We start from the raw sequence: 14,592 nt of genomic DNA, 5'->3' as shown, positions 1-14,592 counted from the left end.
CCTCTCATTCATGAAGCCCCTCTGACCACACGCGAAACACTGTGCCTTTCCTCCAGCAAATGCTCCGGGGATGTCACCAGTTCCCCTGCAGCCACCCTTCAGGGCCATCCCCTGCCTTTTCTGGTTTTCCTGCCTCAGGTGCTATAGGATCTGACATCCTGGAACTTCTCCAGCACCTGTAGCATAGGTGAGATTCAGTCTGTTTGAACCTCAGACAGACTTTATAAATCCTAATAGCTCTAAGCAAAGTGCTGAGTACCATAGAGAGGTGTTCAATGAAAAATAACAACAAAGGATCTATATATTTTCTTATTTTGTTATAATAGTAAAGACATCACTGAGGGGGGAAAGTAATGAACTTCTGGTGTTGTGATAAGCGCTTAGCACTGGCTATTTTATAGCACTCATCTTCATAAATTATTGCTGCTGAGATTTTAATCCAAACATGAGTCTAAAGTCCACATGATTTCTCTGCTTTGCACATTCTTGCATCTATACCATTATTTTTAAAGACTCAGAAAATTATTATCTCCACAACCGTTCTATTATTACCTTAATGTGATAGAACATTTTTATTCTTTTAAAAATTTTCTCCAATGTACTTGTGATTTTTTTTCTTTCCTTGGGTCATCTCAAAAACTGAAAACAGAAGCAGAAAAATGAGACCTATACTTGATGTCCTGAACTTATTTATACTAACAAGGTAGTATCTTCCCAAACATAAAACCCACAAATTCATTGGAGAATGTTTTTCTTTTTCCACTCACTTATATTTCAAAAACACTTGCAGACTCTCATCGGACCCCATTATTCTTCCTTGGCTGTTGAGAGTTTTAGCATAGCTGTAGAGCAGATGTTTATGCCTTCATCTGTCTCAACAGCTGATCACATGGTCCCCTACTCGTTTCTCTCTCTTCCCTGGTCCTTGACTACCTTCATCCCCCTGTGTGTTTCTATTTCCAGCCCTATTTCTGTCTCATTCTCCCGCCCCGCTCTCCCACATAGGTACCATCTCTAACTCTCCCATTCTGTCTCCTCCCCTATTATAAGACTATCGAACATTTCTGTCTCTATCTCAATCTCCCCACCCCCACTTTTGTCCTCATTGTCATCTCTATTTCTGTCTGTATGCTGTCACTATAAAAGCACATGTGCATTCTAGGCTTCATCGTCTCACCGAGGTCACAGTTCCATATACACCCAAATTAGAGTGGAAACATGCCCATCCTACTGCCGTGTGCTCACTTTGGAGAGTCATGATATCTCACCCTCGGCAAAAGAAAGGTCCGTTTCTTATCTCCGATTCAGCCTCTCGATGGACCCTTAGTGACCTGACATTGGGTCACTTTTTCTGTTGCCTCTGCAAGAAGAGTTGCTTCCAAAGCGATTCTGTGAAGCTAGAGCATGCTTTGTCCCATCATGCCAAGCCCTGTGGACGTGACAACAAGCACATGTGTGCACACATGTGCACACATGCCCTCAGTCAGCTGGATTCTACAAAAGCATATGTCATACCCAGAGTCTCACTAAGTCTCTCATGAAAACAGCTTCTTAAATGTTTGGTCTTTGGCTCCTGATCACCTATCAGCAGCACACTGACACCTCCCCTGACAACAGGTTTTCACTCGCAGAGCAAACCCAAGTCATACTTACAATAAAAATGGTTCTCACACAGCGCTGCAAACCCAAGGGTTGCAGTTTGATTCCCAGTCAGGGCACATGCCTGGGTTGCAGGCCAGATCCCCAGTGTGGGTGTGCGAGAGGCAACCACACATTGATTTCTCTTCCTCTTTCCTTCCCTTACTCTCTAAAATGAATAAATAAAATCTTTTTAAAAGTAGCTCTCACAAAATGTAATCCTCAAAAAATGTAACCTGTTTCCAAATCTTTCCTTATCCTCCGTTTTTTTTAAATTTTATTTATTTATTTTTTAGTGAGAGGGGAAGGGAGGGAGAATGAGAGGGGAAGAAACATCAGTGTGCTGGAGAAATGTCCATCAGTTGCCTGTCACACATGCACCTCCCCCAACAAGGGGCCTGGCCTGCAAGCAAGGTATGTGCCAGGGCTGGGAATCAAACCGGCAACTTTTCAGTCTGCTGGGTGACACCCAACACCCTGAGCCACGCTGGTCAGGGCCTCTAGAAGTTCTTGAAGGCAAATTTTCCCTCTTTTAAAAAATTTTCTTATTAAATAACCAAAGCCAATGGTGGGTCAGATTAAGCTTGGTTTGGTGTGTAGTTTGTTTGTTTACTTTGTCCCGTGAATACTTAACCAATTTATAAGCAGAATTAGTCAGCTTGGGCTGCTGTAACAAAATATCATTTTCTGGGGCACTTAAACAACAAACATTTATTTCTCACAGTTCGAGAGGCTGCAGGTCCAAAATTAAAGTGCCAACTGGTTTGCTTCCTGGTTCCTGGTGAGGGACCTCCCCTTGGCTATGTCTTCACATGGCAGAGAGAGAGAGAGAGAGAGAGAGAAGGAAGCAACTCTGGTCTCTCTTCCTCTTCTTATATCCTGACTTGGGGCATTGCCTCACAAGTTCATCAACACTTAATTACTTCCCAAGGCCTCCCTTCCAAATATCACCACATTGGGGATTAAGACTTCACCATTTGGATGCAGGGGGACACACTCAGTACATAACAGGCCCCGGGCTCATTAAGTCTGGCTTGAAGTATGTAAGAACTAGTTCCAAACCTGTAGATAAAGACAAATAGTTCTCTTTCACAGTAATTCTTTCCTTGTGTGGTAACAAATCCCTGTTGTACATAACTCTGTGCTTCGTAATTATGACAAATAATCTCACAACCAAACCATCTAGAAGAGTTAAAATGCATTTTTATTGCTTAATTGTGTTTTTCCCCTCTATAATTTTCTACCAATAAAGTTTCTACAATGACCCACATCAAAAATATTTTAATGCTGGTACTCAAGATATTAGTTCTAATTCACCTATTGCTTATGCTATGTAACATGACAAGTTATTTAATCTCTGAGAATAAAAAAAAGTGCTCCATTGACAGGAAAAAACATGAAAATTTCAACTCTCTTTTAGAATGCAGGTTGTAAATATTTTGTAGAATATTGTCTGAGAGGTTTTGCGTAACAGTTGTGGGATTTTTTTGTGGATTTAATCTAGAATGATAAACAATTTCATCCTAAATTTTGTGATGTCTTGCTACTACCATGCTTTCTTTAAAGGTTGTAAGCAAACTAACAGATACTTTTTAATTTTCCATTAAATGTATTGGGGTGACAATGATTAATAAGACTATACAGGTTTCAAGGGCACAATTCTGTGATACATCATTGGTATATTGCTTTGGGTGGTGGGCACACAATGCAAAAATAATTTTATTTTAAAGGACAATTTAAAAGACTCCTTATTTAGAAACTTTATATCTCTTTTCTTAAAATCTTCTTTGTAAATTGGACATTGACAAAAATACCTTAAATAATAGATTGTGGCAGATTTAAGAGATGGGGTGTTGAATTGATAAGATAAAAAACTGATACTTCTATCTAAGGATTGTTGGATCTTGGCTGCATTGGGAGGAGTGCAAAAGATTCTTCATGGGGATGAATTTCAAAAGGGTTTTTAGTGGGGAATTTTCACTTTTATTCTTGTCTGCTTTTCTCAGTTGCAGACTAATGAACTATTTCTAACTACAATTATAAACTCCTTTTACTAATGACATTCTATTGCATTGTAACAATTATCTATAAATATTGTGACAGCAATATGAAGACCTCGGGTGTAAACCAGAGAGCAATCTGTCTTCAAAAATATGCTTATCTGAAAACAAAATCCTGGTATAAGTAGGGAAAAAACTGAGATTCTTCTGTGATTTTGTGCTGGTTTTAGTATACATGTAGATGATTCAAACTTGTGGAGATAGTTATCAGTTCATTTTGGGGGGTTTGCTTTATTTTCAAATTGAAGTCTTTATGATTCTGCAATTATATACAACATTGCAAATGATGAATTATTCATATAATGTAACAATAACAAAAATTAGAGGCCTGTATTTATTTTGTATACCTGATAATTCTTTTGGGAAAGGCACTTTACATTTAGACATGACTCTACAATTTCTTTCTTTTCGAAAAGAAATCTGAATCTTTCTCTTCTGTTTGCTCTGTCAATGAAAGAAGGTGGAGTATTTGTTTTTTAATTAGCCCAATGTTGACTTTGAGTGATAGTTTTTGACTCTGAGTAATGATTTTTCAAAGTTAAGCCTTCATTCAGTTCCAGATTGTCATTAGTCATTGCTAAAAATGTTTCTAAGACTCAGGGCTACCATTTATTGAACTCCTACCATTTCCATCACTGTGCCTTAGCAATGTTATCTTTATTTAAGACCCCTAACAATAAGCAATATAAGTATTATTTTCACCATTTTCTATATTAGGAAGTTGAAGTTTACAATTAATTAATAATTTTAGGGTCACATAACCCAATCCTAGGACTCCTAAGCTTGGGCAGTATTGTTGTATTATACTCCCAGGCATCAGTTGTTTATGTACTTATTTAGCTCTTCACAAAGCAAATACTTTTCCAGCCTCTATTTTGTGCTAGGCATTAATACAGTGGTAAACAAAGACAGGCACAGCCCATGCCATCATGAAACTGATGGTCTAGCAGAAAAGAGCATCACCTACAGGGAAGTGTGGTAAATTCCACGGGAGAAGCACCAGGTCTCAGGGAGCACAGGGCACACAGAACTAACCACCCAGGTAATCTAAACAAGAGCATCAGAATAGGCTTTCACAAGAAGAAACTTTTTTTTTAGTATTTTTTTAAGATTTTATTTATTTATCTTTAGAGGAGAAGGGAAGGAGAGAAGGAGAGAAACATCAATGTGTGGTTGCCTCTCGTGCATTCCTTGCTGGGAACTGGCCTGCAACCCAGGCATGTGCCCTGACTGGGCATCGAACCGTAATCGTATGGTTCACAGGCCTGCGCTCAATCCACTGAGCTACGCCAGCCAGGGCCACAAGAAGAAACTTTTAAGCTGAAGCCCAAGAAATGATGGGGTTGGGTAGGTGAAGGTACCAGTGTTTTTAAAAGTTGAGAGGTGAGATGGAGCACGATGGTGCAGTAAAGGGAATGGGAGAAGTTCAAGAATACCAGAAAATGTGGGGTCCAAGAGTGGATGGGCAACAGAGAGAACAGAGGGCAGTCACTAAGTGAGTGTGAATGTTGTGTTGTGGGCAGTGAGAGGCTTTAAAAAATCTTATGCAGAAATATAAAATGATTACTCTGGTTCTAAACCTTTCTCTCAATCACTTTATTTTAAATCTTTCTCCCCCCTCCCCATTTTTTGCTTTCTCTCCATCTCTGCCATAAATTAGAAGAGAAAAGAGTAACATTGGACATGGAGTGAGTTTCAATAAGTCACATGGGACGTGAAAACAGTTTGGACTAAAGTCGTGGTGGGGAATGGAGAGAAGTGGGTAGATTGAAAGGTGTGTAGGGATGCACTGGGTTGTTCGCTGGGATCATGGAGGACAAAGCGTCAGGAATGACTTCTAGATTTCCGACTTGAGCAAATGACTAAGGTCATTACAGAGACTAGGAATATAACAGGTTTGGGGAAGAGCTAATCAGTTCAGTTTCTGAGAAATTACTTGATAGAGATGAACTCATTGGATTTGGCAGATAGGAAGTCATTGGCTGCTACCGGCGGTGGCCCTGTCATTGAAGACATCAGACTCCGGCACACTGGTGAGAGGTAAGGGTGTCAGGGCACTGAGTGAGCATCATATGTTCATGAGGTAGAGTCGTAGCCAAGGAAGCACACACAGGGTCTGGGAAGGCTGTTTTTATAAAGGGTGGTTTTAAATGTGCGTGTCTGTATTGAAGGGGGTCAAGAAGTAGAAGAGAAGGAGAAGCTGAAAATGAAGGAAAAGTCGGTTTTTGAAAAGACACAAGGCTCCCAAGGAGGCAGAGTGGGAGAGAAATCAAGAGCACAGGTGGGCGTGTAGGTTTGTATCAAAGGCAAAACTCCCCCCAGCCTCTGAGACCAGAGTGGGAAGAGGAAGAATGGGCACAGAGACACCTAAGTTCGGGATGGGAGAGAGAGGAAGACAGAGGTGGGGTGGACTTGAATTTGAGGGTTTTCCTATTGAATGGCTGCATGTTTTTAGGTCTAATAGAAGACTTTGCATTTTAGAATAAAAAGTTATATAAGAATATATGTTTTTAAAATTGATAGTTCAACAGATGTTACTTCTTTCCCATTTTAAAATGTACTTATCTGAGCAAATTCCCAAATTTTATGCAGGATCTGTAGGCCATTGTAGCTGTGTAGTGCTACCTTGGCTCCCAAAGGAAACAATGAAAGATGTATTTTCATAAAAATGATCCTAAGTTAGATTTTAAATTAGAAAATGATAGCATAAGTGATCTTGACATTAACATTGGTTATACTCTTATTAAATGCTTGTAGCTTCACATTTTCTCTCATTTTTACAAATAGAAGAGAATATTATATCTGTATTTAAATGCCCTTGGTTCATTCTTTATGATAGGTGGCTGTGAAATAAATATACAGTTTGGCAATAAGTCCTTTGGAGGGGAGTAAGTCTTAAATAGTCATTGTTTAGTGTTTCTATAAATGAAGATTCTCTTTCAATATGCAACAAACAGTCCTTACCATCCACCTGCCTTAGATTTCTGGGGCTATTAAGAGCAGACATTGAGCATTTGAAACACTGCAGTTTTTGGATAACCTCAGGCATGTTATGAGTATTTCCTCCATTTTTAGAAGTACTGAAAAACTCACCATAAAACACTATTTAGGGTTGGTATTAGTTTGCTAAGATTGCTATAACAACATACGACCTAATTGGTGTCTTAAAATGAAACATTTACCATTTCACGTTCTCAAAGCTACATAGTCAGGCTCCCTCTGGGACCCTGGGGAGAATTCTTTCTGGCCTCTTCCTACTTTCTGGTGGTGGCCTGCATTACTTGATATTCCTTGATTTGCTGCATTAGTTCAGTTCCTGCCTCTGTGCCTCTCTGCATTTGTGTCCAAATTTCCCCTTTTCATAAGGATATTAGGCATGTAAGATGAAGACCCATCCTGATGAGCTCATTCTAACTTGATTACTTCTCTAAAGATTCTGTTTCCCAGAAAGAGCACATTCTAAGGTACTGGGGGTAAAAACTTTCACATATATTAGGGGGGCAGGCACAGTTCAACTATTAAGAGCACACTGTGTTTTAATAACATGTTAGAAACATACACTTCTTTAAAAGAAATACTTCTAATTTTCCATGTTTTTAAAAAAATAACCCAGTCTAATAATGACTTTGATTGACATCTTGATATTTGTAAAATATCACTTTGGGGGCTGCTTTGTTCTTCTTCAGTTGTCTTTCCACCAACAGCGCTAAAAGATAACACGGAAATACTTTCAGAATTGCATTTTCTCCCATCTGTTTCCTGCACACAGTTTGATGGGATCACTAATGAACTGAAGTGAGGAGAAAAAGAAGCAAAGAGGAAAAGGGAAATGTGGTAATTCACCCCAGAAATCATTCTTTAGTTATTTTTCTAAAACTACTTTAGCTTGATAATCCTAAACATAGTGATAAATTAGTTATTTTCCACTATGTAACTAGAAGATTATGAAGGAAAATTATCATTGCAAAATGAAGACAAATCTTTAATTTATTAATATAATGTATTAATTTATCGATAAACTGGATATAGTTCCAGTAAAGTTTATTCAGCTTAATAAGTATTTTTATAACACTTGTCAAAGTTCCTTCTTTTAGAAATATATGTTTTTATTTATTTATTTTTAAATATTTTATTTATTTATTTTTAGAGAGAGGGGAAGGGAAGGAGAAAGAGAGGGAGAGAAACATCAATATGTGGTTGCCTCTCATGTGTCCCCTACTGGGTACCTGGCTTGCAACCCAGGCATGTGCCCTGACTGGGAATCGAACCAGCAACCCTTTGCTTCACAAGCCCATGCTCAATCCACTGAGCTACACCAGCCAGGGCAGAAATATATATTTTTATTTGTACATTCACTCGATAAATATTTCAGGATGGTATTTATGTCAGCAGTATTCTAGGTACTGAGAATGTCGCAATGAACAAAACCGTAAAAGTAAGCCCTACATTGTGGCACTTATATCCTAATGGCAGGGGAAGCTGTTCTGTCAAAGGTAGACTGAAAAGAGCCCAGGGCAGGTGTTGTGAGGTCAATTAGAAGGTTGTTAAAGTCATCTAGGCAAGAGACCAGTGTCAGGAACCAAGACTGAGCAGTGTAGGTGGTGAGATTTAGTTGGATTCTGGATGTGCTTTGAAAATAAAGCCAACAATATTTTGCCGATGGATCAGCAAATGGGGCATGAGAAAAAAGGGGAAAAGGATAACCCCAAGTCTGTACTGAATCAAACCAATAACTTGAGGAACATGCTTCTTTTATACATACTAGACAGGGAAAAGAATTTTATTACACACGAGAGGTGTTAAGTAAGAGCAGAGTTCTCCAAGCAGATTTAAAATTGGGCTGGAGGCCAGTTATTGCCTTTGGGCTATTTGTTAGAAGCTGAATTAAGTAATTAAGGAAGTGGAAATGATTATGCTATCTGTCATAGGAAACGGAAAAGAAGAGGAACTATTTTCTCACTTTTGCCAAGTAGAGGTGGAAAAATTACAATGGTGCTTTTATGAAGGGAAAGGAAGAAAAACAATCACACGTAAAAATTTTAAATTACTTCGCCTTGTTTTTGGAAATATTGGGAAAATATAATTCGGCTTTTTGAATAAAGTGAAAGAACCTTTTAGATATTGAATTAATTTTATTTGGCTACTGTCAGTGGTTAGAATCATGATTTTGCCAATCTGCTCTGAGGCTACTTGGGTATTTTGGAGACATTTAGTGCGGTGGGCTCTTCGCCAACCTTTGGGGAGGTAATTGGCGCCACATCTGCCAGTCAATCCCTCTTCCCTTCCTACTTTCTCTCTCTGTTCCTGTTGTTTAGCTCGTTGTTCCCACCCATCAGATAACCACCAGAGCATGTGAACATTCTAGACTGGCCCTGGGATGGAATTTTTTCCACGTACTGTCTCAGCCTGTGAAATAGTTCCTACCTCAAACTTACATAAACCAGAGGTAGGGGTCTGTCTGGCCCTAGAGGTGATGGGCTATTGTGTGTGCACAGAATACGCCTTGATAGCCAGCCCTTGCCCTGGGGTTGCTCTACACGCCATTTGGGAGCATCTCAGGCTGTGACTGCCATTTCCAGCATGTCTGACTGTGCTCAGCAGTGGTGCGTCTGTGCTGGGGTAGAGAGTTAATCTGTGCTGTTAGCTGTGATGGGTGTCCAACCTGGGGCCCTTAGGCTACATGAGCCCAACACAAAATCATAAATTTACTTAAAATCTTTCTTTTTGCTCACCAGTTTTTCTTAGTGTTTGTGTATTTCATGTGTGACCCAAGACAACTTTTCTTCCAGTGTGGCCCAGAGACAATGAAAGGCTGGACACCCCAAAGCTTTTCTAGTTCCATTTTACTAGCGTCACAGGGTAGACACCCAGCAATTACACATTTTAAACCCTAGGAAATGTGTCTACAATTTCAAGTAAAATGCTATAGCTACTCTCTGTGTGTCACACAATGTTTTGAGAGTGTCTTCTCCCAGAGGACAGAACATCTTGACTGCCCAGTTGTTCTGAGACCAAAAGTACTGATGGCAAATGAGGACCGAGGCAACTCCTGGCACAGGTGATTTTGTCATTTCCTTTGCTGAAGACCGAATCTTTCGTGCTGTAGAGCTCTTTGATGGCTGTTTGTCACTAAGGGACTCCAAGATTCTAGCAGATGCGTAAATATCTGCTGGTAAAGTGAAGATATGCAAGTAATGTTTCAAAGCAGGTTTGTGTTATTCTACATTACTGGTTTCAGTCCAACACCCAAACCTTCTTTCATTGCTATGTATCTGATTGCCCTGATGGCACCAATAAAATATATTTTTTATCGGTGATAAAATATATTTTAGTCCATTCATATTTTTATAATTTGGATACAGTATAAGCATACACTTGTCCATGCAAAATGGCTTTGGACTCTTTACTTATTTTAAAAAATTTGGTGTGTATGTGTTTAATTATCCATCTATAATCTAAGCTCTTTTCATCTTCCTCAGATACCAATAGCCATTGGTTAAAACATTATAAAACATCTCACATCAAACACAGTCAGGTTCTCTTAAAAATGCACCCTTTTATCAACAAAGTGTGACATTCCTAAATTTTTACTTTATGCCAAATAGCTCTGACTGATATTTTTTTCATCAACATCATTTTCTTAACCCTTTCTCCTAGGTAATGTAATTGCTTCTAAGGGTGTGAAATCAACATGTGGCATAGGAAACCTGGCCATTCTTTGGTGAATAAAAGTGTGAAACTAGGTGAGGGAAGAGCATTAACTAACTATATGCTGGTATTTATAGACTAGTAAAATGACACAAGTTTTCACACACACACACACACACACACACAAATGCTGGAGAATAGATTAGTTTCCCCAAATGCAGGAAGTAGTGAAAACTATGACGAAGGTACCTGTGCATTCTCCTAGTTCATAAATTTCAAGGAGAAACACTGGGTCTCATGTAAGTCCTGAAAGGAAAGGAGTGAATCTCATTACATGTCATTAAGGGCCTGCATAGCAAAAAGAAAGGGTCAGGAAAAGAATGAGAAAAAAAACACTCTGTGACAGTCTGCTACAATCGCACAGCCCGGCACAGCATGTGTGCATTTTGCTGAGGTGCTGGAGACCTTTAGGGACCAGGTGATCCTCTTAGAAACAGAACTTAGAGTGGAAACCTGGTTTGAGGGAGAGCTTCTGGAAGTGGACGGCCACAGAAGCGAAGTACTTCTTTCTCTCCTCTCCCACCTCTCTCTGCTCTCACCCAGTCAGGAGCTTCTGTTCTCCCAGCCACCTCAGATTCAGCACGAGTATCTGCGGAATATCCCGATGTTCTGGGCCAAGAGGAATACAATTTTTCCAACTTCCGGACAAAAACATTTATCGTAATTTTGCCTTAATAAAAGATATAATTGTGCCTCTGAAAAGTGCTTTATAGATTTCTATCTATCAAATGGCAAACTGGTGAGCAGCCAAGCCACACTGTGTTTATTTTCCATTAAGTCAGGCTCCAATAAGTTACCCTCCTCCGTGATCCTTCCTGTTGGTCTCCAGGACTGTGACCTGAATCCTACCAAACTCGTCAGATCGGTGCCGTTAGTGTTTACCTACGTGACAGAAGAGACACTTTAGCTGAAAGGTTTTCTATTAAAATGTTGCACCAAAAAAATAGTAAAAGTCCTTTCTAATTAATCCTTTGCTATATGTAAATAATATTGTAGGCAAAAAAGGGATAGAACAACTTATCCAATTATTACTAGGACTTTTTTATTCTCATGTAATTTTTCATTAGTAGAGTTTTGGGGGGCGTTTCCCATAATATTTATATTATGTGTAATTAAATAGAGCTTATAAAAAAGTAAAGCTCATTCACTGGTATTCATTCTTACCAGCTCTTTGCAGCAAGCTTAGCGAGCAGTTTGCTTTCTCCTTCTTTCACTCGTTGAGTTATTAAATAAAAAACTGATTACATAATGCCAGGCCCCACATATCAGTGGGTGCAAAATATAACACCTGCATATTACAAATTAAATTGACATAGAATTTTTATTGTGAACAGACATTTTTTTTCTAATTTCTATTTTGTGTGTGAATAGCCTTCAGACTATGGCTGTTCACTCCCTGTGGGAAGACACTAGTGGGAAAATTTTCAGAAGCAACTCTGATTTCCTATAAAAAGAGAAGTTTTGACATTGTGATTTTATTTGTGCACATCTCCCTAAAATTCCAAAAGATATTTATTTGTAAATATCCCCATCGAGTGTGTTTTAGTCCCTGTCTTCATTTTTGCTGACAACTAGTGCTAAGCACAGTGCTTGCGACTCAGTATATAAAGATAAACCCAACTTCTTCCTTGTGCTCAAGAAGCCCTATGATCTGAGTTCCTGGAAACACAGATTTGCGAATAACTAAATACAAAGGAATATGACCCTTCTGATCTGAGCAGCATACTTAGGACAGAAGCAATTAATTCTAGTTGGATACCCAAAAAAGATTAGCTATAAACTAAGTGATGAAAACTGACCGGGAATGTGCTAAAAGGAAAATGAGGAAATTAAAGGTATTCTATGTATCTGTGTTCCAATAAAAGCCACCTACTCTTCTTTTCCATGCACAGAGTGAAAAAGTCATTCATTCCTTCAACAAGTATTTAATGAATTCCTACTGTGAGCAAGGCATCCAAAACAAGGTACTTACAGGTCTGTGTTCTCTTGCAGTCTTTGATTGCCTAGGAACCTGGAGACCTTTTTTTTTTTTTTAAGATTTTTATTTATTTATTTATTTATTTATTTTTTTAGAGGGGAAGGAGAGAGGGAGAGAAACATCAATGTATGGCTGCCTTTTGTGCGTCCCTTGCTGGTAGTTAGCCTGCAAGGAACCGGTTTGCAACCCAGGCATGTGCCCTGACTGGGAATCGAACCGCGATCGTCCGGTTCGCAGGCCCGCGCTCAATCCACTGAGCTACGCCAGCCAGGGCTGACCGTTTTTTTGTTTTTGTTTTTGTTTTGTTTTGTTTTGCCCATAATACATACACCACATTTAGAGATCCATTAAGATAGACGTAGGGCCCGGAAAGATATTTTTTGTGTGAAAACCACATTCATTCATTCAGTCGATCAGCCAACAGCACACATTGGGTGCCTGCTATATGCTCAACAATATTCGAGAGAAACTACTTAAGAATGAGTGAAGAGATGCATCCGTCTAGGCAAAAGTTTGCAAAGACCAGGGGAGTTGAGACTGAGTTTGGTGATTGGCCACAGATAGGAAGAAAGGCAAAAGAGAGGGGAACGAGGCCCGGAAGCCAGGCGTGCTGATCAAAGGGGCTTTGGGAAGAAGAGATCAAGGAGAGGATGGTACCAGCAGTGTCCGGGAGTGGAGAGGCCAGTGGGCCACTGAGCTGTTGGTCAGCCATCTTGCTGAGATGAAGCGCTGGGCAGGAGCAGCCGGAGGGGAAGGGAGCAGGTGGGCACCAGCAGCGATGCAAGAGGAGAAACACGATAGGCAGCAGGAGGTCAAGGGACAAAGGTCTTCAAAGTGGCAGCGACCTGTGTATGTTGAAGGCAAAATGGACGTGTGGATGCAATTTATTATTTTTGTGTGTGTCAAATTTCTTGGAATATTTACTATTTCACAAAAATCTGCTGCTTTGCTCAATTTTCTTTGTACATTTTCAGGTTAACACAATATGCAAAAAATTTTATTTGTATTTGTTCATGGAATATATTACATATGTATGAGCTTTTTTCTCATTTTCCCACTGTTTTAAAATTGTAAGGTACAAATGGGCATTTGTAATGATATGTAGACCACATTCTAATGATTATGTATAGCTTGTACAATAATTTTGATTCTTATTGCACTGAATTGTTTTCGTTGTAATGGCTCATTTAATCTTGAACAATTTTATTTATACGCTTAGAATATAAAGTCACTATTACATTTTTGCTGTATAAATAATAAGCAGTGTCAATAGTGGGATTTAGAAAGGAATGATTATAAATGAAAATTTATTTTTGAACATGTATTTCACAGCTTGAGAACTAAATGTATTCAGCCGTTCAATTTATAAAAAGAGAAAACTGTGTTTAAAATTAGAATTGTACCACTCAGAGACTATAATTCATGCAGTCATAAGAGAAATATAAATGTCTCATATCAGTGGGTAGAGAAAAAAGTCACATTTCAATAAAACATTTGGCAATTAAATATCTCTACATAGAACTTTCTCTTTTTTAAAGAAAGGTAATTGCAAGTCAGGAATCCAGCCTCAGGTCTTTAACATGACTCAGAATCAGAAAGCTGTAGAGATTGAACCTAGGTAATAAATAGAAAAAAATGTTATTCTACAAGAAACCTGAGGACCCCTACCCTGCATTGCCCATCAACATTGGCATTATCAGTTCTTTACTTTTTTTAAGCCAAAATACCCCTTATTTTAAAGTTTAAGATATTTATTTAAAAGCCAAAATACCCTTATTTCAAAACTTATTTTAAGTTTTATGAACCCAGTATATTGAGTAGTTTAATGATCTTCATAAACAATAAAAGATCTTCTGTGAACTGAAAGTGGACCTCAACTCTTTTTTACAGTAGTGGCAACAGTTTTTCAATGATCAGTCTGACTCTGGCCCTTGTGATCCCCTGGGTTCAGTGCCGCTCTGTGAGAGAAGGTTTGCCAGGCTGCGAAGCAGAACACAGCCAGCCGACTCGCAGGATACGAAATCTGTGTCCCTGGCCAAGCTGACATGCTCCGTGGCAAGTCACTGAGCTAGGCACCCTGGGAGACAGGGTCCTGTGGAAGTGCAGCACCCAGTTTAAGCCCTGGAGATGTGCGCACTCAGTGAGGTCATTCTAGTTTAACTGGAGTACCTCCTTCCCCATCTTTTCAATGGCTCCCATCTTTTATAC

General features: G+C 39.2%; 1 protein-coding gene across 8 annotated transcripts in view; it reads left to right on the top strand.

The window, feature by feature from the left end:
- The window catches only part of SYNE1 (spectrin repeat containing nuclear envelope protein 1), a 407,591-nt gene that overhangs the window by 72,076 nt on the left and 320,923 nt on the right, over window positions 1-14,592 (top strand). The gene's annotated exons all lie outside the window — the stretch shown is intronic.

The sequence above is a fragment of the Sturnira hondurensis genome, unplaced genomic scaffold (assembly GCF_014824575.4).
Source record: "Sturnira hondurensis isolate 20B ecotype Veracruz unplaced genomic scaffold, ASM1482457v3 Scaffold0000167, whole genome shotgun sequence".
Classification (NCBI taxonomy): Eukaryota; Metazoa; Chordata; class Mammalia; order Chiroptera; family Phyllostomidae; genus Sturnira; species Sturnira hondurensis.
Note: the sequence above shows the minus strand (reverse complement) of the source record. Positions and strands in the feature narration are given on the sequence as shown.